General features: G+C 44.2%; 1 long non-coding RNA gene across 2 annotated transcripts; it reads right to left on the bottom strand.

Moving 5' to 3' along the window:
- Positions 1-163: 163 nt before the first annotated feature.
- On the bottom strand, positions 164-18029 carry LOC116073528. 2 transcript variants are annotated; one of them, XR_004111849.1, is made up of 6 exons: positions 17956-18029; positions 14499-14631; positions 12687-12735; positions 11695-12172; positions 10158-10224; positions 164-384 (listed from the first exon to the last, which is right to left on the bottom strand). It is a non-coding gene; the product is annotated as an uncharacterized LOC116073528 (long non-coding RNA). The 2 variants fall into 2 exon arrangements; XR_004111850.1 differs by lacking the exon at positions 164-384 and adding an exon at positions 5733-5899.
- Between the last annotated feature and the right edge of the window lie 8414 nt (positions 18030-26443).

Below are 26443 nucleotides of genomic sequence, written 5' to 3' on the forward strand. Positions count from 1 at the left end.
CACTGTGTTAGCTGTGTGTTGTTTGGCCTCTCTGAGGTTTCTCATCTGTAAAATAGCCAAGAATTCTTGTGGAAACTAAAGGAGAAGTCTCTTTGTCCATATGTGTGTTGGGGAAGGGGGTCCTGATGGCCACTCTTTCAAAGTGACCCAGGAATACCGTGGGGTGAGTGGGCAGGACTGGATGTAAAATTTCTGCAAGCCCTGGCATATCTGAGCCTAGTGTTATCTCTCTTGTGTTTCAGATAAGCTCAGTGGAGAATCAAAGCTCAGGTCTCACAGTGTGTGATTACTGAGTTGCTCCTTCTCCAAGCTTTGGTGTGTGTTGTTTGCCAACATCTCTGTTTCTTTGGTTTCTGGTATTATTGAGAAGCTTCCCCAGGACTTCTGTAAGTAAGCAAGGAAATGAGGTCAGGGTTAGGATTTTTTTTTTTTTTTTTTTGAAACAAAAAGAAATGTACTCATTGAACTTCACTGTCACAGGTCTTCCAGTATATTCATCACTCACCAGCCCCTTCTAGGTGGGCTTAACTTGGCCCTATTTTCGCAGGGGGAGGGAACAGGACCTCTGTGAGACCAGGTCTCTCTATAGCTCCAAGTTACAGAGGGGGAGTTTAACCTGTGCTCTGTCTGTTACTTCACATTGGAAACTGAAGACCTCTGTCTTGTTTTTCATTATGTGAGCTCCTCAACTTACCCCAATTTTGATCTCTTTAGTATTCTCTGTTTTGGGCTTCTTCCTTTCTCTCTTCCTTCCTTCCTTCCTTCCTTCCTTCCTTCCTTCCTTTCTTTCTTTCTCTCTTTCTTTTCTTCCTTCCTTCCTTTCTTTCATTCTATATCACAATCAAGACTCTCATAACTTAAATTCATTTGTGGATTTCAGAATCATGTGAAGTTGTTACTGGTCCAGGCAATCAGTTGAGAAGAAAGAAAGAAAGAAAGAAAGAAAGAAAGAAAGAAAGAAAGAAAGAAAGAAAGAAAGGGAGAAAGGAAGGGAGGAAGGAAGGAAGGAAGGAAGGAAGGAAGATGAGCTGATTCATAAGGTGGAAAATTAGAAATTTTCATTCAGGGGAATTTAGTGAAGAATGCATTAGTAGATCTGTGTACTCTGAGCCAAAGGTCTTCCTCAGTAGATCTGTGATCGCTCTATGGCACACTTGGGGACACATGACTATTTTCTTTTAAGACAATGGGCAGATGGATCACGTCAGGAAGAAGTTGATCCAACTGCTAGATTCAAGGCATCCAGTAAGCAGAGCCTTCCAATCTTCCCCAGGTTCTGAATATTGTGACAACTAAAGAATGTGTCACATACCACGAGAATAGCTACTTATTAACCACTTGCTTGACATTTGGGCTTTCTTATCCCGAATCTCAGGTGTTGGTGGATCGCACAGACCTGGAACTATTGGTTTGAGAGTTGAAACTCTTGGAGAAGCCTAACAGGTCTGCTTCTTTTAGGCAGCATTTTTAATTCACTAATCTGGGTGAGAGTGGAGGTGTTACAAAGAACGGTGTCTCCTCCTCAGAGAATGACATGTGTGGATGGGGGAATGAGCTAATATATCAAGGTTTAGGAAAGCGATAGGACTGCCTAGATAGAGCATATAGAATTCTCTAGAAAATGCTTTTAACGGTTAAAGAGGAATATAGTCTCCAATGAGGTGTTTACATTGATAGAACAGGGACCAAATAATATAAGAGAGGAAGAAGTGAAGCTGGCCTTTCTCCAGCAAGATATTTTTTTAAAATATATATTAAACAGAAAATGAAGGTCAGCTGGGTTGGAGGATTTGCTTTTGAGTACTTCTTGGGAATCCTCATGAAAATATCTGATCCTGAATTTTGGGCCAGAAGAGGGGGGGGTGAGGGAACCAAAACAAACAAAACAACTCACAAAACCTTGGGCCCCAAACTGGCTCATATCTTAAGAGCAGAGCAGGTTCACTCAGTTTGGTCACCAAGGTCACTAGAGATGTAGCTTTTCTGTTAAAGAGCTGGCCTTTCTGAATGCTATGGAACTATAAAAGCAAGAGCAATGTGGGACTAGGTCACTTGGATTAACTCCCTTCCTTGGAGCAATAGAAAAAAAAAAACAGACTAAATATGTGTTAAAAATCAGATTGAAGGTAACAGTGACTGATGAGTACAGCAGAAGTCCAGAGAGGAAAGGTGATGGCCCATGTCAATTGTCAACTGATCAAAAATGCACAGTCACCTAAAATAAGGAGGATTTGGGCATGCCTATGGGGGCTTGTCTAGGTTGGGCAAGCTCCTGGGTATGTCTGTCTTTTCATGACTGGGGTCCTGAGGGGAAGAGCAAGAGGAAAGGGAACTGAGTACAAGCGAGCCTCTGTCTCTCTCGGTCTCCTGGTTGTTTCTGCCATGTGGCCAACAGCCTCACTCCTGCGGCCAGGACTTCCTGTCTGCATACACTACACCCTCAAGCTGATCCAGAACAACCTGTTTGTCCCTTAAATTGCTTTGAGATGTTTTTATTACACCAACAGGAAAAATAGCTGAGATGGGTAACTTCAGAATTGGGAACATTTTTTAAGATGTATGCACTGACAAAAATTGAATTAAATGAAAATAAAACACTTAGAAACCAGCATTTGAAGAGGACAGTCCTACGTGACCTACACATCAAAGGAGAAATCCCAAGGAAATCAAAGAACTGTTTATTCTCAGACTGGAGCTTGAGGATATATCTAAAAGTGAGAGACTTGACTAGACAGAGCTCAGAGACAGGTGCTTCAAACTCATCTACTAGAAGTGATCAGAGGTCCAAAGTCACCTTTAAAGTCTAAAAATAACACAAAGAGAAAAAGAGCAAAGCAAATCTCCACTACGTAGAAAAATACAATAGAGACGAAATGAAAATCCACTTCGAAGAGATGCGATAAAGGAGAACTCATAAGGCCATCCTGGAGAGGACAGGCAAAATTGATAAACTCCTACTTAGTGAGACTAAGCCTGCATACAGAGTGGACAGATGACCAGGATCAGGAGCAAATGACGGCTGTTTCTATAGACACTCCAGACCTTAAAAGATGGAAGGAAGGGGGTGCCATCAATAACTTTATAACAACACACTCATAACCATTGGGGAAAAAACATTCAAGCTGGTAACATTAACACAGAAACTCAGAACAGCCATCTATTAAAGACATTTTATTTCTTCTATTTTTTAGAGAGAGAGAGAGAGTGTGTGTGTGTGTGTGTGTGTGTGTGTGTGTGTGTATGCAGGCCAAAGGCAGCTGTTGGAGTGCCTTCCTCTATTCCTACATCCTAGTTTGCTTTTTTGTTGCTCTGATAGAACACTGACAAAGGGCAACACTGGAGAAAGGGCTTATTTCAGCTTACAACTTACAGTCTGCCACTGTGGGACTCCAGAGAAAGAACTCAAGGCAGGAACCACTCACTGATGGTGGGCTGAGCCCTCCTGCATCAATTCTTAATTTCTTTAGTTAAGAAAATGCAGCACAGACACTCCCACAGGCCAATCTGATGGAGGCAATTCTTCAATTGAGAGTCCTACTTCCTAGGTGTGTCAAGTTGACAGTCAAGATTAGCTAGCACACTTACCACCATATATTTGTGTGTGTGTATACATATATATGTCAATATATGTGTATATAAATGTTATACATATGTATATGTTTGTGTATATAAATATGCACATGTGCATGTACACACATACACACACACATGCACACACATATGATAGAGTCTCTCCTACTGTGGAGCTCACCAGTCTAGACAGAAATTAAGGTCTAAATACATATAGATGTAGACCATATTTGTGTATCATAGAACTCATTGTTGCCACATGTCAGTTCTTTCCAAGTACAGTTGGTGAATCTATAAATTAACAAAAATCTTAGCAGAGGTTTTGAAGCCAGAAATTGACAAGATAATTTGTAAAAACAAAAAATTGAAATTGCAAACAAAAAAAGGAATTAGGAAGACATGCAATTTTGAGAAAATAAAAAACTAAAAAATCAAAGGGAAAGGGTAGAGGCTTGTTGCTGTGATGAAACACTGTGGCCGAAAGCAACTCAGAGAGAGGAGTCATTTCAGTTTACACTTACAGGTCACAGTCTGCCAGTAAGAAAAGTCAGGGCAGGACCTGAAGCAGAGACAATGGAGAGATGCTGCTCACTGGCTTGCTCAGCCTGCTTTCTTATAGTATGTAGGCCTACCTATATCAAATATTAATCAAGAAAATGTACCATAGACTTGTCTACATGCTGATCCCATGGGGGCACTTTCTCAGTCAAGATTTCTCTACCCTCATAGGTTTGTGTCAAGTTGACAGAAACCAACCAGGACAAGATCATAAGCCATCTGACTTCACAGTAGAGAGTTACACTGAAGAGAATCCAGGAATGTCACACTACAGAGTTATGGTTAAGAGGATGGGGAGATAGGTAGATATGTAGAGTGGAGGGACAGAAGAGAACCCAGAAATGGACCTACAAATAGATGAATGGACATTGTCAAACCAACCATGGAAATTCAATAAAGGGTTGTCATTTTAAAGACTGATCTATACATATGCTAATACTCATTGAACTACACACATCTGATGAAAATAGGTTCTTATGTTCAAAATATGTTCAATGGTATTGACATATGTAGCGATATGCTAAAGTCAGTGAGGAAAAAAAAATAAACCAAACAAGGACCTAATGGAAAAAATGCGCAGGCTTGACACTTAAAGGAAGACTAATAAATAATTGCAGATGTGTCCAAATGCATTGTCAGGGTGTCAGGAAAGTAACTTTAAATACAAATGAATGCTCCCTGTACAACCTTCAGGGTGCCTGAAATGCAAGGGCCCATAACACCAGTGCTAAGGATAGAAATGTAAAGTAGTAAAACCATCAGTTCTAATTTTTGTCTCCTAAACTGGAAGACCCGCAAGCTGTGACTCAGCTCTTCTCCTTAGGTATGTATTCAACAGAAGCACGCAGGTGCGCTAAGAGACAGATGCGAGAATGCTTGCAACAGCGTTATTCAAATAGTCCCAGTGGACAGCCCAAATGTTTATCAACAACAGAATGCAAAAAAAAAAAAAAAAAAAAAAAAAAAAAAAAAAAAAAAAAAAAAAAAAAAAACCATTAAGTGTGAGCTATTCATACAAAGAAACTCTCAACAGAGGAAATGAGTGAGCCACAGCTTCTCCTAACGATGCGGATAAAGCTTGCAAACATAATGTTGGGTAAACAAAGCAAGACAAAAAAAAACCAAAACAGACCAATTTTACTCGCTTCAAAGACAGTAGATGCACAACCAGACTGCTATGTTTGAGGATTCGTGTCTGACTGATAACAACACTGTGGAGGAAGGGAAGAGAGTGATAAGAGCCATGTAGTTGAGTTCTATGAGGGAAGCGAAGCCTAGTGATGAAGGCCCAGGTGAGCATATGAGCCCTGCAGTCATGGGGGAAGCTGGAAAAGAAAAAGCTTGGGAAAGGTATTTCCCAATAAATAAATAAATATATTACATGTATTTATATAATTTAATAGTAATATATAACAAATACATAATAATATAAATAAATAATAAATATAAACAAGCAAGTAAACAAATAAATAAAACAGAGAGAAGCTTTGGAGAAACTTCCTGCAAGACTGTTAGGGTACAGTCCACCCTTCAGAGCTTCCCGGGAGAACTGGTACCCAGACACTGATGCTGCTGGACAGGGCAGTGGGAGCTGCTAGGGATGTGTATTAGTTACTTTCTGTTGCTGTGATAAAACTCCAAAACATGGCAACTTATAGAAGAGTTTACTTGGTCTTATGATTCCATAAAGTTAGGGTCCATGGTAACGGAGAGGAGGCAGCAGGTGACAGGCATGGCATCTGGACCAGAAGCTGAGGTCTCACATCTTGAACTACAAGCACAAACACAGAGAGAGCCTGCCTCTAAGTGACTCACTTCTTCCAACAAGACCACACTTCCTAAACCTATCCAAACAGCACCATCAACTGGGGACCAAGCATTCAAATGCTCAAGACTATGATGGTAATTTTTTTTTTTCTCATTCAAACCATCATATGAGAGGGAGGAAGTCAGTGGAAGGGTATGCCTCCCCAGAGCTGCCAGAGTGATTGCATAGCTGAGTGTCCAGCGGTGAGCTAGGGTCACTGCTGAGTCAGCATGGAGTATATTAGAAGGAAGAGCTGGGCATTGAACATAGAAGGACAAGGACCAGTCCCCTGGTCCAGGGTCTGCTGTGCTATGTGATATTTTCTGAGGAGACATGAATAAGTGTTTATTAATTATAGATAGGGCACTAGTGGCAGACTAAGGAAACCATCTACCCAAGTCTACTCTGGCAAACCAACAAGTTTACTGGTCTTACTTACAAAAGCACAGAAAGGGATTGCTGAGAAAGCTCTGAGCTTGGTGCAAAATGTCAGACTCTCTTTGTCAGAGAGACTTCTATTCTCTACCTGTGGGGTCCTGGACACCACACTCTTTACCTGAGCAATGTCACTTATCCGTTAAGGAAATTACAGGTCTAACTCCCTTTTTTTCTATAAGATACCCTTTCAGCAAACACCTGAGATTCCTGGAATGCCTCCCCATGCTTATGAGTTATCTCAGTAGCTTAGCCTTCAACCAATGACCTTCCCCCCCCAATATCCCTACCCCCTCCCCAGAGTTTTATATAAGTATTGTTAACCCTGAATAAAATTGATCTGCCTCCTGGAAGCTGATCCTGGAGTGTCATCATTTCCATTCCTAATAGAGAGGCTTCTGACCTCACTGTTTGTAACTTCTGCTCCATTTGCCATCATGGACCGATATCAGTCAATCCCTGATCCCCAGGGGCAGGGAGGGTCACAGGGATGACTTACAAGAGCCTGGGTGAGCTGTATCACTGGAAGCTCACCCTATCCCTAGAACTTTCTACCCATCTGCTGACCAGCCAGTGTCTCCTCTCCCTACCAATATTATTACTTATGTGGCCTTTGGGCTTGGACTTATGAATCTTGTATGTTTCAGGAGCTTCCTAGGCCCTGTCAGTTGTGTCTACTTCCTAAGCCCTAAAAGCTTTCCTCTTCTCTTCAAGTGAGAATATTTTAATTGACATGAAATAATTATACAACACTCTGTCCCTTCTTATGGCTCTTAAATCCCTCCCTATTTCTATGATGTTCCCTAAGCCTTGGCATGGAAATATAGCAGATATCTGATTTATTTATTTTTACCATCTATGTCAAAGAATTAGGTTCTATGCCACAGCATAGGCTTGGCCATTTATTTATCTCAGCAACAGCATCCCGTCCCCCATACTCCCAACACACTACAAAAAAGAAGTTTTCCTTCATGCCTGACTAAAGCTAACAACAGCAGAATAGATGTCAGTGTAAATGTTTAGAAAACAATTTGGCAGGCACATCACATCCATTTAACAAAATAGTAGTATTGCTTTTTACTAAGGCCTATGACCTCCAAAGCCATAAGCTTCTGTCTTGGCTTACCATGTTACACATGAGGTACTGTCCACAAATGGGCCTTAGATATAATCAGAGAGAAGCTGGTTCTACCATAACAGTAATACCACTATTGTTCCAGAGCGCACAACTTACCCAGCATGTTGGTACTGTAGCACTCAGAGTCCACAACAGAGCAGGACTATCTGTAATAATTTCCCCCTAACAGCATGCATATTTCTTGCTGACACCATGCATGCCAACCATATGAGAGGGAACTTCCCCCTGAAATCCGTCTCAGACGGATGTCTCCATGTCCTACAGCCAAAGTGTGCAGTGCTTTTAGCAATAGAATCTTACCATCTAGTTCTGGCTTCAGCTAACAGCAGTAACAACAGACTTATGGACTATGTAAACCTACCCAAAAACTCAGAGAGAGGTAAGCCATCCTGGCCCTGGGATTTTTACCCATTATGTTATAGATCCTGTGAGTGCCCTTTCCCCACACTCAGGGTACCTCATTCAAACTCCTTAATTGCTATTTTAACTATCCTTCCAGATGTTCTTCTATATCTGTAATACACCCACGAGTCAGTGTTATGTAATGAAAACGTTTTACAGAGGGCAGGCAGGATCTCTGAGAGCCCACTGTCATTCATTCTAAGTGCCTGTTAGCCTTGGGTGGCTAAGAGAATACTAAAATAGAAACATTAGCAAGGCCCAGCACAGCATGGAACAATCCTATCAGCTGGATCGATTGCTTCATCAAAAAAGCACTGTTGAATACAGAGGTGTTAAAATGTCTCCCATAGGCTCATGTGTTTAAATGTGTGGTCCCCAGTTGGTGGCACAGTGTTTTGGAAAGATGTGAAATCTTTAGGAAGTGGAGCCGCCTAGACAAAGTGGGTGACTAGAGATATGCCTTGAGACTTTAGACTTTGGCCCTATTTCCTGTCTGCTCTCTGCTTTCTGAGTGAGGGACTGGTTGCCCCTGTGTTGAATTTGGTTTTGCAGCTTTTGTCTCAGTGGGAGGTGGGTAGCTATCTTCTTGCGTTTCTCTGCTTCCTGCTACTCAGGCTGATCCCATCCACACTCATGCCTCATGGCCTCCTGAGCAGAGCTGTGAGAGGTTCTTTAGCTGCTTATTTTAAGATTTTCCTAACTTAAGCAGGTAATATGCATAGTGAACTCAGATTATTATAGTTTCCTGAACTGGGTCATTAGTAAGACCCCTGACTATTCATGGAATTGTAGATTTTTCCCTTCCTAGGAGGGGTATCTTCTCTGCCTTCTATCTTGCTCTCTCTCTCTCTTTATTGTCTCACTCTTCCCAGGGGATTCAAGTTTCTGGATCCCAGGAAGGATTCTGTAGTACAGATCTAATCTGTACTCTCCCTTGAAACCAGCCATCTGTACAAAGCAGCAAGCCAACACCTCCAACTCATCTTCCGTTTTCCACCTTCCCTGCCAAATCAGAAGCTAATGCAGAAGACACTAACTGCATGCATTTCCCCATTCCACTCCCTTCCCGACACAGGCAAGTTCTTTCTGGGCAGTCAACTCAGCCTCTGCTTCATGTCTCATTGCCCACAGCAAAGGCTATTCGAAAGCTGCCAGAGCCTCACTATCTAGCCCCAATGCTTACTATCAGAAATGGCTATGATCTGAGTCTATCAGCCACTTTGGGGGATAACCATACTTGAGAGGTGAACTCTATTCATTAAGGAGGCACATCACTCCATACTTCTCTGAATAGTCAGAAAAGACAGAAAATCCTGGATTTCCCTCCTATGGATTCTCCATTAGATGACTTTGGGACTTGGTTAGTTACAAGTCTTATCACCCTTTGCAGAGGCCATGCCACCAATCACTACAGTTAGAAGGCAGCTGGAGGAGGTAAGGGTTTATTTCAGTGTATGTTTCCAAGTCACAGTCCATCATCAAGGGAAGTTGGGGCAAGAACTCAAGGTAGGAACTTCAGGAGAGGCCATGGAAGAATGCTGCTTGGTGGCTTGCTCCTTATGGATTTCTCAGCTTGTTTCTTAAACACACCAGGACCACCAGTCCAGGAAAGGCACCATCCACATTGGACTGGATCCTTCCACATCAATCATTGATCAAGAAAATGCCAGAAAGACTTGCCTACAAGCAATCTGATGGAAGAGTTTTCTCAATTGATGTTTCTCTTCCCAGAGGAACCTCTGGGTGAGTCAAAGAAAGCTGCGGTCATGGGAAAGCTGATCCCAGCATGAGATGACTCACAAAGCTTCATCCTTGAAGCTCCCTTAACAACTTTCAGCCTAGTCAGATTCCTGGCCAGAAGTTGTGATTACTGCCTCCAAATCCTTAGGGAAAGGCCTTGCAAGTCTTATAAGTTTCGGGTGCTTCCTGAGCCTTGTAAGTTTTATTACTGCCCAACATTCCCATCCTCTTCCTTCTTTATCCTAGAGAAATAGCTACACAACACACTTACTGTATATACTGTTTTACTTCAGCTTTCCAAAGATTGCTCAGAGAGGGAAAAAATAGACAGCCGGGATGGGGTTAAAGAGGGCAAACCTCTCTGAGTTATCCTCCACGTAATTCAGGGATTCTCAAAGACCAGTGGCAGCTTAAAAGGTTGTTACTGAATCTAAACCCTCAGTCAGTGGGTAATCACAAGGGGAAAGATGATGCTAGACATGCCCAGGATATAAAGGGATTTCTCACCGTGTCCTAGTTCCTGGCCTGTGTAGTAACTGCATGGATATTCATTCTGTAACTGCTTGTCTTCACTCTGTGAACCGAGCACATCATTATATGATGCAGAATACCATATAGTCACGGTATGACGCAAGATTTCAAGGCCACATTTAAACAAAATAAACATAGAAACCAAAGCACATGTATGTAAGATGCCTTTTTCTCTTTCTCCTTTTTATTTTTTTATTTTTTATTTTATTTTATTTTATTTTATTTAGATTAGAGGCAGTATGGAGTGTGTATGACTGTGCATGCATGTCTGGAGGCCAGAGGTGGATGTCAAGTGTTCTGTATTTCTCTTATGTTTTGAGGCAGGAGCTCTCACTGACCCAGGAGCTCTTCAGTTTAGTGAAACTGGTTGGCCATCGAACTCAAAGGTCCTGCCTCTCTGGGAGCCTCCAGCTCTGGAGTCAGAGTACGTGCTGGCCCACCCAGCTTTTCACATGAAGTCTGGGGATTTGAATTTGGGTCCTGATGCTTACGCAGCGAGCACTTTACCTACTGATCCATCTCAGAAGCAGGCAGGCCATACCATGCCAATTCCTTCTAGGAAGGAGATGACAGAATTGATGCAGAGAAGGATTCCCCACACTACCCATTTTCACATTGTAAATCTTAGCTCTTTGGGTAACAGGAAATTGTATAAGACCTGTAGTGTGTGTAATGTCAATAGTGGGCTTGGGTGAAAGGAAAAGCCTGATGCAGACATCACTTGGGCAAACCAAACAGTGTTTACTTAGCTAGAGTAAGCAGAGGAGGCTATGAAGTGAGGATGTGGGACAGAGATGAGCATCATTATCTGAGACTGGCATCATCACACACTTGTGCATGGTGAAGTCTCAGCCAGGGTCTCCGCAGAGAAGCCCCCATCTGTGCCAGTTTAGGTGCTGAAGGTGAGTGTGGTCCTGCCTTTGACTGCATGTCATTAGTTCATCAAGGCAGATCCTTCCAGGTTTGAACTATGAGCAGTTCTGCAGTGGGTTGATGAGTTGATTTACCCAGGACTCCTCACTGGAGCTAGGTATCTCTCATCAGTCTGAGGACTCAAGATGAAAACCCAGGGCTACAGTGTGATCCAGTCCACTTCCTGCAAAACAGTGTTCTTCCAACACTTTCCTTCATGCCCTCCAAGCCAGAGCAGCCCAGTTTCCACACCTGGCTCAGCCCAGCACAGCCATGGTCTAGAACAAGGTTAGTCACCCAACTATCTCTAGAATCATGCTAACAGGCACGTAGACTGGGAAGAGATCTCTGGTGAAGTAATTGCAACAGAAATCAGCTACTCATCAGTAAATACAAGCAAGAGCAAGATCCTGCCACCCTAGCCCTCATCTCCCTGTGGGGCTCAACACACCCCACAGAGGCAACAGCAGCCTAAGAGGCCAGAGCCCCACCCCAGAGGGGCCTTCCTTCTGACATCCAGCTGTAAGTCAGCATTTTGCCCTGACAACACCCCATAATAGGATTCCTGGTATGCATCCTCCCATTTCTCAGAAGCACAAACCTGCTGATGCCAGCAGACTGGTGTCCTCTTTCAGATGTCAGTGCCCTAGTTCTGTGAAGCTATCCTTCAAGGTCCTGGGTCAAATGGACCCAGGATAGCTTCCACTTCTTCCCTTTGTGTGCTGAAGTCCTTGCTAAGGCCTTGATGTCTGGGTAAGGTCTGAGAGCACCTGGGCCTGGTTTTCCTGGCAAAGCTTTAAGTCACAGGAATCAGAGAATGAATGGCTTGGTGGAGTATGTAGGCAGGTAGAGTCTCTTCCCTTTCTTGGGTCACTTCATGTGACCACAGGATGACTGCAGGAGTCTGAGAGAGGGTGGAAAGAGCAGAGAAAGTTTGGGGATCATTAATGGAGGCCATATGAGACAAGGGGGTATCTTTGTGACACCTGCCTGTCTCGGAGGTACTCAGGGCCCAGGAGATCTTCTCTCTGCCCGGAAGCCGTGGTTTTCTTTATGTTCTTCGGTGCTCAGATATCATCCTAGAGAGATGGAGAGTTCAGTCCCCCAAATAAACCAAAAGGAAGTTTCTTTACACTGCTATCAAAGCAGGAGAGGTATTCCTCAAGAGGTTCAATGCGTTTGGAGATGTTAATGGGGGCCTTTTTGTTGTTTGGTGTTTTGTGATGGGGCCTCATGTAATCTATGCTGAATTTCAACTCATAACACATCACCATGAGCCCCCAATTCTTCTGCCTCCACCTCCCAAGTGCTGGAACTGCAGGCTGAAAGTATTCTTCTTCATACATCAACCTTGACCATTGAGACCCAGAACCACTTCCAACATAAGAGCTTTTATTTATTTCCAACATAAATTTTGGCAAGTGTTAGTGATACGGTGTGACATTAATTCTCCAGAACACAATGTTCATATATAACTTAGTGCCCAACAATCTATCAGGTAGAAAAGACCAGGGGCAGGTGGACAGCTGTGGGTTGTGATTACTACCAAGGCTGACTATGGACACAGGGTTTGAAGAACAGAGAAAATATTACCTAAATATGTCCAGAAGTATAGAAGACATCCCCATTAAAGCTGTCAAATCTGAAAATAGAGAGTCCAAAGAGAGAAGATGATGCGTGGGACAGGAGGATCTGTAAGCAGGAGGTAAAGCCATGGGCATGAAAGTCATCTGCCTCACGGGCGCTGGAGGGAGGGATAACAGGCATGCTGGCAGAGCCTGACTTGTACAAAAGCACCACTTGCTGCCTAGGAGAACCCGTGACATTAGGAGAGATGAGGAATAAGCTGAATTTCCACCTCTTACCCTGCACAGAGGTGAAGCCACTTAGATTTAAGGTCTAAACTTGAAAGGTGGAACTGAAAAGCTGATCAGGAGAAACTGTTGACAAATACCTTTACCATTTGGAAACAGCCAAATAACTCATGGCCCTCAAAACCGTTCTCCTCAGGGAGGAAAAAAATGAACACATTTGATGACAACAAAATTAAAGATTTTGTTGCATGAAGGTCTTCAAGGATGAAATTAAGGAGGTAACAGATTGAGACATGGTTTTTAAATGTCAAAAAAAATATTGAGATAAATGAGGGATGCTGACTGTGAACTCAAATTAGAAATTAGTGTTGCAGATGTGGGGAAAAGCCTTTGTTCTGATGAGATCTATATGAAATCCAAGGTCTGCAGCTTTCATTTGAATGTGTTGACATCATGCTTTTATGCGCCTTAACAGCAGTGTGAATATACTTAATGCTATTGATGGAACACTTAAAGATGGTGAAGATGGTAAGTTTTATGTTACGTGGGTTTTTTGTTTAAAAACCAGAACAAGGCAAAATAACTAACCAGTCAGAGCACAAAGATTATAATCAATTAAGGACTGGGTTATCTACCTACCTACCTATCTATCTATCTATCTATCTATCTATCTATCTATCTATCTATCTACCTACCTACTTACCTACCTACCTATCTATTTATCTATTTATCTATTTATCTAACTATCTATTTTTCTATCTATAATGAAACACATAAAAAATGATTGAAAAATCAGCTATGCAATAATATTCATATAACTTTTACCTAGGTTGAAATTCTTTGAAACAAAATTTTGAGGGTAACAAAAAGATTAAGAATAAATATTATAAAAGTGATGAAAACACATGAATGGGCAATTCACAGAACAGGCAGTGCGGGTAGGACATACATGAAGAGACACTTCATACTGGTCAAAACCGCAGGAATGGAAAGCCAAAGCCAAAATGAGAGGCCCATACCACCCAGGACAGTGACATACTTTGGGAAGCTTTATTTGCCAGGTTTGGGTGATGCTGGGGAGCTGATACACACTGCTGCCAGTCCTCCAGTCACAGAAAGCAATGGACTATACAGTTCCCCGGGGCCTAGTTAACCTCTCTTGAATACCAAAGAGGCTCAGAGAGATACGTGTACTAAGATGACCACTATTGCATTACTTGCTGTGTTGGTTAGTTTTATTATCAACTTGATACATACTAGAGTCCCTGAAAAAAGAAAATCTCAATTGAGGAACTGTCCAGATTAGATTGGCCTGTTGTGATGGGATTGTCTGGAGTGATGACTGAGGTGGGCAGGTCCAGTTCACTGTGGGTAGTACCATCCCAAGGCAGGTGTGCCTGGGCTGACAAGAGCAATCTAGAGATTATTGCTAGTAATCAGTATTTCTCCATGGTTTCTGCTATAGGTCCCTTCCTTGACCTCCCTTGGTGATGGTCTGTGACCTGAAACTATAAACTGAAATAAACTGGTTCTACTCCATGTTGCCTTTGGTCATGTGTATATGACACCAAAGGAAAACTGAAACACTTACCTTAGGGAGGATGTGGGGTCACTAGCTTGCTCTTTGTAGCAGACATGTGAGGTGCATACGTACCTACTGGGTTTTATTTACGTTCTACCCAATCATCTCGGTTAGACTAGGAAGCAGGACCTTCAGTCATAACCTAGACAGAGGGACACAGGACATCAGGATGGGGGAAATAAATACATTGAAGGACTATAATCCAGGATTTCAAGGGCTGGGATTCTTTTATGTTGAGGGAAGTCAATGCAATTATATTTGCAAATATAATTGGCTACATGTTGAATCTTTGAATAGTTATTGACTCCTGCCATGTTGTTCCCTGAAAGCCAAATGAAAGCTAATGCTTGATCCTTAGGACAGGGCCTATAATGGAGGCACGGGAGAGCCTAAAGGTAGGCTCGTGTAGGGACAGAAAACCCATGGTTCAGCACATGAGACAGTTATGTGCAATATTTAAAAAGGAGATTTTTCAAAAAACTGATACTTATGTTTCCTTTCTTTCTATTTTATTATTTCATTTTAAAGATAGAGTCTCATGGAGCTCATTGGCCTCAGATTTACTATTGTAGTCAAGGTTAGCTTTGGGCTCCTGATCCTCCTCCCTCTGCTCTCAAGTGCTGGGCTCACGGGTGTGTGCCTCTTGCCCCATTTTATGTGGTGCTAGGGATGAGATTGGGGCTTCATGGGTACTAGACAAGCATCCTACCAGCTGAGTAATAGCTCTAGCCTCTAGAACAGTAGGTCTCAACCTTTCGTTACTATTTCATAATTGTAATTTTGCTACTGTTATGAGTTATAATATAAATATCTGTGCTTTCCAATGGTCTTGGGCAACCCCTGTGAAAGTGTTGTTCAACCTCCAAAGGAGTCACAACCCACAGGTTGAGGACCACTGCTCTAGTGCCTGGGTTTTTAAAGAATACAATGGCATCTACAACACAGTCAAAGGAAACCACTATTGGAAGGTTGCTAGCAAGGTCTGAGCAATGTGTGGATGTGGCCCCAAGAAACTTGGCAAAGAGGTGGGTTGGGGGCAGCTGCCTCCATTCCCCCTTCCAAGGATAAGAGGTCTTTTAAGAAAGAAAAATACTTAGAAATTTATGATTTACTGAGCAGAAATCTCACAGACCAAAAAAAAAAAAATATATATTACTGTTTGTGCTGGCTAGTTCTATGTCAACTTGATACTGTCTAAAGTCACCTGAAGGGAGGAAACCTCAATTGAGGAAATGCCTCTATGAGATCTAGCTGCAAGCAAGCCTATAGGTCATTTTCTTAATTAGTGATTGATGGGGGAGTGCCCAGCCTATTGTGGGTTGGTAATCCTGGGTTCTATTAAAAACCCATGGTTGACTAAGCCATGAAGAACAAGCCAGTAAGCAACATGCCGACATAGTCTCTGTATCAGCTCCTGCCTCCAGGTTCCTGCCCTGTTTGAGTTCCTGTCTCCATTTCCTTCTATGAAGAACAGTGGTGTGGAAGTGTAAGTCAAATAAACCAGTTCCTCTCCAGGTTGCTTTGGTCAGGGTTTTTTCATCACAGCAGTAGCAACCGTGACGAAGATATTGCCGTAGATGGATTCGCCATATCAAAATATAATCCCTGAAGTTAAAAACCTTAATATATCTGCTTTCTGTTGATGGTTGTTTATCTGGCTGAGAGTCTTAAACACCAGGGTCTCTCTCTGGTAAACTGAGGGGCTGCACTTGGAGCTGCTGTAACCAGTTCCTGAGAACAGCGAGAGTTTTCTCTTCTGAGGATCAAAGCGATGTTGCATGCTTAACTTCTGCAGGGCTGGAAGCTTGGCAAAGGTCTGCTCTAACAGTGTGGATGTTTCTACAAGGGGACCGCTCTGACACCTCTGCTCAGGCTCAAGAGGGGGTAGACCTAACTCAGACTGACTGACTTCCCTGGATCAAGGGGCCTGAGAGGGGCCTTTATGCAATCTTCTTTATCTTCTCTGCTTCTCTTAAAGAAGGGGCCGTCTCTGTCTCCGACCCAGTTTATAGAAAAGAGCACTGGGCTACAGGGCGTTGAAGCAGCTTCAGCAGGATCGCACAGCGCAAGGCTCTGTTGCCTGTCGCCAGTTGATGGACAAGCTAGGATCCCAAACCCACTCATTTCTACTCTATTACACTATTACCCACAAGCAAAAATGGAAAAATATTCTGAATTTATCTCTGGTTTTGAAAGGACTCCAGCTAGTCTGAGCTCATCTTAAACCCTATCCTATTTTCCTCATGATGTACTGACAGAGACAGTCAGCAAGGGGGAAACAAAACAAAATAAAAAACCACCCACCCTACCATTTCCAAATCAAGCCTGTAAGCATTGGATCATTTAGATCACCATTCTGCATATGGACTTTATTAATATCTTAGCCTTGAGTTCAAAATGTTAAATTCCCCTGGGGGGGGGATGTTTTTAAGTCCCTTGTATCCACTGGAGGGAGGGTGGTAGGCTCTGTGCTAGGACTTTGCCTCTTGCCTGCTGAGAGTGCAGTCTGGCTTCCAAGCCTTTAAGAGGCTGTGACTTCTGAGCATGGCTGCTACTAACCCTTCAGAATTCCTGGTCTGCAGAAAGGAAAAAGGCATGCGTGGCCGACCCTGGCTGAGGAGGCTGAATATTTAAACCCACAATCATCTAGAATGCCAAGGAGAGAGTTGGAGTAGCCTAACAAATGAATCCCCTGAAAGAAATGTCAGGCAGCCTGTTCCCCCCTCCTTGGCCTTTCTTCCTTGATCGCCCAGCATCCACCCCCACACACTTCAATTTTTGGCTTATTTAAACTTCAGGAGAGTTGCCAGGCAGGCGGGAAGAAGAAGTTAAATTAGATGGATTTCAAAGCTTTGGTTTTCAGACACTAATAAATTAGGTGGATGACGAGACATTGGTGAGAACCCGTGCGGGGCCAACGGGAGAGCCGCTCTTCCCGCCTGTGTCAGCCTTGACCTTGGTGGGGCTGAGCAGCCTGCTCGGTGAGGACTAGCAAGGGCAGTGGGCACACATGGGGTTATCCTGAGTCCTGCCCTATCTGGGGCTGGGAAGGAAGAGTCTGATCCAGAAGTGGATTTTGTGTAATTAGGGCCAACGGAATTGTCTGGCTGCCAGAGAGTAAGTTCGTTGCAGACAGACCAGCTATGCAGGCATGTTGCTGAAAACCCTGGTGGGCCCTATTAGGAGATAACAAGTCTGCGAGAGCTGTTAGTCTGTGGCTCATTTGCCTTGGCCTGGCGAGGGGCTGTGTGATCACTGGGCCCTCCTCACTGCTTTTTCTCCCAAACAGGAAACAACTCTCGTGTATGGCTTTGCTATTTTACAGAAAAGTGGTAAAGTCTCATAGAGAACGTTCTAGATTGTAATGTTCTAAATTGAGACTAGTTTTTTACAGCCATTTCTGTCTATCTACGTATCTATATTCTATTTATTTGTATACCCATCAACCTACATAACATTTACTTACCTATTTATCTGCTCCAGTGTCTTTCACCACATTCTTCAATAAACACTTCTGATATTTTGTATGTATGCATGTGAACCTATGGGTACACAGGTGTGTGGGACTGCAAACACATGTTCATACATGTGCAGGACACAGGTCAGAATTTGGTATTGTTTCTCATAATGACCATCCTTGTTGCTTTTGGAGACCGGCTCACTGATTAGCCTTAGCTGGCTAGCCCCCAATCCTAGATATCCTGTCTCTACCTCCTTAGTGTGCATAACACTATGCCTGGCTCTTTTAGGTGGTTAATGGGGATCAAACTCTGGCCCACATGTTTTCATGGTAAGCATGTTATAGACTGAACTGTCTCCCCAACCCTTCAATGATACTAATGCAAAGTCATAGGAAAAGCCCAAAGCAAGCTTCCATGATGGCCCCAGGGGCAAACATTGATCATACTCAAAGTCAGTCCCCTTTCCAGAAATCCTGACTTCCTAGCTACTGTTCATTAAGGACTTACTTATTCATTACTAAGCTAAGTACGTAAGATTGTGTCATCTCTACGGCACCCACTCTAGTAGGAACACCCATTCCCTTTATTTTACAAGAGAAGCTAACAAAAAATGGGATGCTTCCCCAAGACTACTGGCTCTTAGCAATCGGCCCCTAAGTCAGATTCATCCAGATTCAAAGCAAGCCACACCCGTTCCATCATTTGCCCTTCCCACAACCCATGATTTCTCCCAGTCCTGATTCTATCCCTGCCATCACACCTGGCTGGTCTTGATGCCACATTCTCTAGCATCCTAATCGTGCTGCATCTTAGGGGGAGCTTGGAATCCCTCGTTTTAGCGTCACAGTCTCCAGAAGTTGACTCCCATTCGTTTGTTCAACCTTTCTCATCCACTTCCCCATGCAAGCCCTCAGGGCCGTGTGGTTGGTTCTCTGTCTCTGGAATGACAAGCAGTTGCCACAAAGGGAGTTTCTTTGTTACAGTGATGGTTGGTTTTAAGGTCAACTTGCCACAAATTAGAATTACTTGAGCAGGGAGCTTCATCTGAAGAACTGCTCGATGCCTTGGTTGATGTGGGACCACCTCCTTGAGTGTGGTGGCCCAGATAAAAGGGTGCCCAGGCTGAGTATTCAGTTCTTGCTTGTTTGGCCACTGTTCTTGCCCACTCCACCTTTCCTCTTGCTGCCAGTTGATTTTTGCTGCTGCAGCTTCTGCTACATCCTTCACTGACCTCAGAACCAGCGTTTCCAGTCTTCCATCACGACTGAGGAGGAAGGCTCCAAGAAACTTCCAGGTTCGGTGCCAGGTTGGAATGACTGGGTACCCATCCTGAGGCACTGAATAACTCCCAGGTTCTTGGCCTCTTGGGTGTGAAACAAATTGTTATTAGTTGCTTTTGTTGGTCTGTTTTTTGGTTTTGTTTTGTTTTTCTTTTGTTTTTCTCTCATATATTACATCCCAACCACAGTTTCCACTTCCTCCTCTTCCCCCAAGTCCCTCCATCTCTATCTCCCCACTCTCCCAGATCCACTCCTCCTCTGTTTCCCTTCAAAAAAGGGCAGGCCACCCAGGGGTATCGGCTAAACATGGCATAATGAGTTACAATGAGACTAGGCACAAACACTCACATCAAGGCTGAATGAGGCAACCCGGTAGGAGGAAAAGAGTTCCCAAAGTAGGCAAAACAGTCAGAGGCAGCCCCTGCTCCACTGTTAGGCATCCCACTAGAACACCAGTCACACAAACATACCATATTTGCAGAGGACCTAGCTCAGACCCATGAAAGCTCTGTGGTTGTTGATTCAGTCTCTGGGAGCACCTATGAGCCCTGGTCAGCTAGTTGTGTGGGTTGTATTCCTGGTGACCTCAACCCCCCTGGTTCCAATGGTAATTCCTGCCCTTCTTCTGTGGGGTTCACTGAGCTTTCTCTGATATTTGGTTGTGGGCCTCCACATCCGCTCCTATCAGTAGCTAGATGAAGCCTCTCTAATGAATCTGAGTATAGTAGAATATTGCTAGGAATCACTTCATTGATGATCTCCTCCTCCTCCTCTCCTCCTTCTCCTCCTTCTTCTTCTCCTCCTCTTTCTCCTCCTCTTTCTCCTCCTCCTCCTCCTCCTCCTCCTCCTCCTCCACCTTCGACTTTTCCTTTTTAGTTCTATTCTAAGTCTCTGGACCATACAGCCTGTGGTTCCTGGCCCTCCAGGCGGTATCAGGCATGTGCTTCCTCTTGTGGCATGGATCTCACCTTGGACCTGTCTGCCTGTTACTGTGTTACTGTAAGCTGAGTTAATATATTCTTCACACACACACACACACACACACACACACACACACACACACACACTCACACATACACACTGGTTCTGTTCCTTCAGAGAACCCTAATACAGCTACTTCCGCAGGCTCACCCATTCACCCACTCTGGATTCTCTCCCCTTGCCTCCAATGACTTCTCTCCTGCACTCATCCCATTTGTCTTGCATTATTAACCTGCTTCTCTTCTAAAGCAAGCCATAGGCAGGCAAAGTGCTCTCAAGTCTCCTGCATTAAACCCCTCTTCAGTGCCTTCTTCCCTCTAGATGTAACATCTTTTCTTTATTCCTCTACCAGAACCTCTCAACAGTGTTTCCTCCAACGACTAGCTCCTGCGTAACCATGTAGATCCCTAGCCTTCTATAGAAATTGCTCACATCAAAGCCCCGAATGCTTTCATACTGAGAAACCCACAGTGCTCCCCTACCCTCATCTTACACTCGCTGCAATGGTTGACATTATTGGCTACTCCTTTATTGGACAGAGATGATCGTCAGGGTACAATGGCTCAGCTCAGAACAGTGCAAAAGCAATATGCATTCAACAGAAAATAGACTTCAAAATTTGCATTTTGGTTATATACTTCAGTATCTTGTCTCTGTGTATGCATGTTCAAGTGTGTGTACTTGCACATGTGTGTGAGGGAATGTGCTTATGTCAAGACCAGAGGACAACAATTTGGTACCATTCCTCAGGTGTCATCCACCCTTGTTTTTGGAGACAGGGTCTCTGCTGGTCTGAAAACAGGCTGGGGTTTCTGGTTGGCCAGCCCCAGGGATCCATCTGTCTCCAGTGCTGGGATTACAGGAGCATGCACGGTATCAGGCTTTACCACAGTACTTGGTGTTGGACAACTCAAAAAACTGTAGCTCTCACTAATGAGGGAAAATCAGCTCACAGTCTACAGTACACAGTAATGCCAGCAGTTTTTTAGATGCAAGTACTTGATACATTATATGAGACATTTGATCCTTTAAAATAGACTGTGTTAGATAGTAACATTGCCCAACAGTAGGCTAATGGGCATGCTCCGAATACATTTAATGTAGTCTGGGCTGAGCTATGATACTTCGCTATTAGTATATTAAAAGCTATTTTCAACTTACAGAGGACTTAACATCATCTTCCTCTTCCTGCCAAGAAACATGCCACCAGCCCACAGGCTGGGCGAAGCTTCTAGGCCTCTCATCATTGCAGAGGGCAGAGAATTTCTAATGGGCACGCCTGAGCTCTGTGGAGTTCTGGAAGCTGGACCAGTAGGTTTCTCCCCCGAGCCTTTCTCCTCTGCCCTTCTTCACCCTCCTTCTCCTCTTCAGCCTTTGACCTCATCACAAACTAAGCAGCTAGACTTCCTTTCTTTGGCTTCTGACTCAGCGGAGTATCAGTTACCTGAAGGAGAATCTATCCTAGGTTTCTTAGGCAGAACACGATATGTGGTGGGAAAGAGCTGGGTCCATGGACAGACACTGGAAAGATGGATGTGCAAAGGCTCTTTCTCATCTAGCTGAGATGATGGGCCTCACAGAGCCCTGGAGGATGTGAGCTGTGTTGAGGCTGGGAGGCTATGCGGGGCTTCTGGCTCTGGGTGTTCGGGGCTTCTGGCTCTGGGTCTGTATTGTCCCTGGGGCAATCAATGCCTGGCAGCCCAACATGGCCGAGCTCCAGCCTCATGACACTCACACACTAGGGGCCCTTTTGGATCTTTCACTGAAGCCATTACAGAAGATACAATCTCCTTCCTGACTGGACTTGCTGGGGACTGCAGTTGACTCTCTAGGGCATTCCGAGGGATGCACCTGCTGGGAGAGGGCAGGGAATACAGCAAAGCTGTGGAAAGGTGGGCGAACTCTCCAGCTCTCTCTAGCCCCTAGAGGGCAAGTGAGGAAAACTACAAACAAACAAAGGTGGAATTGGGGAGCCACATCTGCTCCCAAGTTATCCTCTTTGGGGTTGCTTTCTTTCCCATGCTCCAACTCTCCATCTCCCCTCACTGCTGCAAGGCCTCAGAGCTGACCCCACACACAAGGTAAAAGGGGTGGTCTGATGCTAAGGCTGCAGGTCCAGTCTGGGAAAATGTGAAAGTCTCCAATAAGGCTACCTTTGACTGAGCTGTCCCCATTTTTGGCCACCCCAGTATGCATTTCTAGTTTGGAAACCTGCCCACCAGCTCTGCCTCAACCTTAAAGTTCACTCTCAATGATTTTCTCTCAGTGATGGGGCACAAGCAACTCCCATTCTGACCCTGTGATGATAGAGCAGGGTTAAGAGTGTCCAGCCAGGGATCAATAAGCTACTTCCTAAAACCCTATATCTGAGCACTTCCAAAGACTAAGAAGCTGGTGGGAGCAGCCTTGTAATTCTGCATGAAGTTTTCACCCCAACCTCAGGCCTTACCTGACAAGATGCATCCCCTGGAAGCATGCCAGTCCCCAGGGACTTAGGAAGTTTAGCCTTCTGGACCTTGTGTTCTTGCTCCTCAAGAAGCCAGCACATCATCCTTGTGTCCCTACTGAGAAACTTGCCACCAGCCAACAGGCTGTACAAAGCTTCTCGACCTCTCCCACCATTGCAGATAACAGAGTACCAGCTTGTAAGCCAGGCATTCCTAATGGGCCTGTCCGCGCTCTGTGAAGCCCTGGAAGCTGGACCACTAGGTTCCTCCACTGGAACCATTCTCCCCTCCTCTTCCCAGCCCCTCCCCTTCTCTTCTTTGGCATCTGACTATAGTTTTCTTTGAAGGAAGAAATTATTTTGCCCCAGGAAACTCATTTAAAGCAAACTAAGTGAAAGGCGCGGGCATCTGGCCCCACGTGGGGCTCATTTTCGGGTTATGGCTTTCACATGCCTTCATTTGGCTCCGCCAGGCTTGGAACCTCGCCCCGCCAGCATCACACCTGGTTTCGGCTGGAAAGGAAAGGATTTCAGCTTTTCATCTTCTGGGCCTCTTTGTTATTATTGGAGCCAATTTTTGGCCTGGGATCAGAGCAGGAGGAACGGGGCGGGAGGTAGACAGAGGGAGGCAGGGCTGGGAATCATAGTCAGGGCTGGAAAGTGTCCCAGAGGTGGGAAAGAGAAAGGTCTGCTGTGGATTTGAACAGCAGCTTCTCCTGAGAGCATGGAGCTCTCAGGCTGGCTGGAGAACTGCAGTCAGCTAGAACTAGAACCAGGAAAGACAGACAGACAGACACACACACACAACCACACAATCACACACACACATGCAACCACACAATCATACACATACACAACCACACAGTCATACACAAAACCACACACATACACACACAATCACACACATACAACCACGAGTATATACACAGAAAATCACACAATCACACACACACACACACACACACACACACACACACTCATGCACACATACAGATCCTGAGGCCTGAGGGTTTTGTCAATATCAGACCCATGAGAAAAGGCCGCCCTAAGCCCCCTTTGATAAGAATTTAGAGTTCTTGGCTTAAAAGAGACATATAAAAAATGAAAATACAAAAGGAGGTTAAGCTCCGAAAACCATATGCTAGATTTTTGAGTAGGAAGATTGCTTTTTGGAACAGTTTATAGGTTAGCAGTTAATATTTCCTTAAAAGCTGGCTTATTTCTATCCTGTAATTTTTTTTTTGAAAAAAAAAAAAGTAGCTTTGAGAAAAACCAAATTACCCTTTAGCATGCCTAAGAGGATTTTGTCTATCGTGTGTTTCAGGATCTTTATGGTGTGCGTATCTACTGAAACCATGTCCCATAAAAATACCAAGGGAGGGCACCACAGTGGGATTCGAAGCTTATTTAAAATTAATTGCAGATTCATTTCACTGCACATTCATTGAGGGCTTTTCTGTTTTCATTATTAATATGAAGAAACGGTGAGAGGGCTGCCTAAGTCTGAGGAGAAAGTGGCTAATGCATGAGTCTCCCCGGGTAGCAGACATCTGTCAGGTTGCACTCTTGGGCTGACCATGCTCAGGCCTGTCTCTGATGACACTGGATTGGAGCTAAGCTGTGAGAACTCTCACTTGATGTTCACTGGGCCATGTAGGTTTCTTGTCTCTTCCTAGTTCCCTTCCAGACTGCCAAACAGCATCACAGCAAGGCCACTTTGTGTGTGTGTGTGTGTGTGTGTGTGTGTGTGTGTGTGTGTGTGTGTGTGTATGTCTGAAGGCATCTACACAAGAGGTGGCTGAAGACAGAAGAAAGAAAGGCAATATGTTAAAGTCTCTGGGAAATCAGGGGTGGGGACATTTAATAGGGGAACACATGCCTAGCATGTGTGTAGTGTTGAGTTTGATCCCCAGCACCCAATAAACAAAGAGAGTAGAAAGGGAAAGAGAAGAAAGAAGGAAAGGAAGGGGAGGGAAGGAGAGAAAATCAATAGAGTGGAGCTGAGTGCCTCTTGGGAGCCAGGAAGCAGAGAAAGAAAGCAGCAGATAAGATACATCTTTTCCTGACATGCCCCATAGGCCTCTTCCCTCTGTCTACCCCATCATCCCACAGTTTGTTGCCTCCCAATAATAGCATCATATCATGAATACATCAAGCCAGTTAAAAGCACTGTCTGCTCTTGCAGTTAAAAGCACAAACAAACCCAAGTTTGTTTCCCAGCACCCAGATGGTGGCTCACAACCATCTGTAACGCTAGTTCTAGGAGATCTAACACCCTCTTCTGACCTCTGTGGTCACTGTATGAATGTGGTATGCATACATACATGCAGACAAACATTTACACATAAAGCAAAATAAAGACATGTTTATAAAAGATAGAAGCTGTTAATGAAGTTAGAGCCCTCCAGGTTCAGCCATGTTTTCAAAGACCATTCTCTGGCCACCAAACTCCCAACACCTGACCCTGTGGAGACATCCACAGCTCAACAACCCCAATCTTCTACTGAGAAATGCCAAGGCCCAAGATAAGTACCTGGTCTTAAGTCTGCATCCAGTCTGTGAAAAGAGACCTGGTGAGGGCTGCAGGGGTGGCTCAACTGATCAAAGTGCTTAGTTCATAAACATGAGGACGTGAGTTTGAGACCCCGAGTCCACATACAAAAGATGGACATGATGGTGCACTCTTGTAACCTCAGACCTAGATAGTGCTGGGTGAATCCTTAGGGTTTTATGAACACCAGCCCACTTAAAGATCCTACAATGAGATCCTGTCCTCTCATTGGATCCGTGTACCTGCTTACAAAAGGCATCAGAGCTGGGCTTGGTGACTGTTGACACATCTTCACAGGAGGGAGAGGTAGTCTGTAACTCCTCATTCAGGCTTTATAAGTAAGGCTAATATATTCATTGTTTCTAAAGGGTGAGTTTTTGCGGAACTGAATTTCGAGGTGTCATTGGGACCTTATAAAGAAGGCTTAGGTGTTGTTTATATCTCTCCTGGGAAAGATTTCTCACAAGAGCATCCATACATATGTATGTGACGCACACCGACCAGGAGAAAAAGGAGGCAGAAGCAACACTGATATCTTGATGAGCAGCTGAGCTACCTGCTGACCTTACATTTTTGGTAATAGTGACCAAACCTTCAAATCTATGAGCTGATGGGGGACATTCCTATTCAAACCACCACTGCACCAAAGTCCAACATTAGTAAACAAATGAGTTTTATTGTGGTTACTTACTGGAGCAGAAGTGATTCAAGGGCAATTGTATCACCAAAGCCCACCCCAGCATGAATGACAGTTCAGAAACTTCCAGCACACAGCACAGCCTGCAGGTAGCTCAACAGGCCAGAGACTGTTCTTTCCAGGCACCTCAGTTGGTCTGAGGCTCTTCCAAGCCTTTGGACTTGTCTTTGCTTCTTCTAGGTGGCTCAGCTGATCTCTGCTTCTACTCGGTGCCAGGGCTTGTCTCAGAGTCTCCTTTGTAGGTTGGATCCTCTGAGAGTGACTCTCAAAGATCTTTATTGTTTATTCTTGGAGTGGGAGGAGTCTAGTGAATCTGATCGGTTTTAGGGACTTCCTGAAGATTTTCGGGTTATTTACTTGCTGTCTTAATGAGCTTCCCTATAGGATGGAGTGTTAACTGCTACACAACATGTGTGAAACTTCCATCTCAGGTTCAGAGCAGAAGATGGAGCCTCCTGGGACCTGGAGCTTTGGGAAGGACTGAAGAAGAATATCCTATTTCTTCTCTTTTCTCTCTCTCTCTCTCTCTCTCTCTCTC

Source organism: Mastomys coucha, unplaced genomic scaffold (genome assembly GCF_008632895.1).
Source record: "Mastomys coucha isolate ucsf_1 unplaced genomic scaffold, UCSF_Mcou_1 pScaffold23, whole genome shotgun sequence".
Taxonomy (NCBI): domain Eukaryota; kingdom Metazoa; phylum Chordata; class Mammalia; order Rodentia; family Muridae; genus Mastomys; species Mastomys coucha.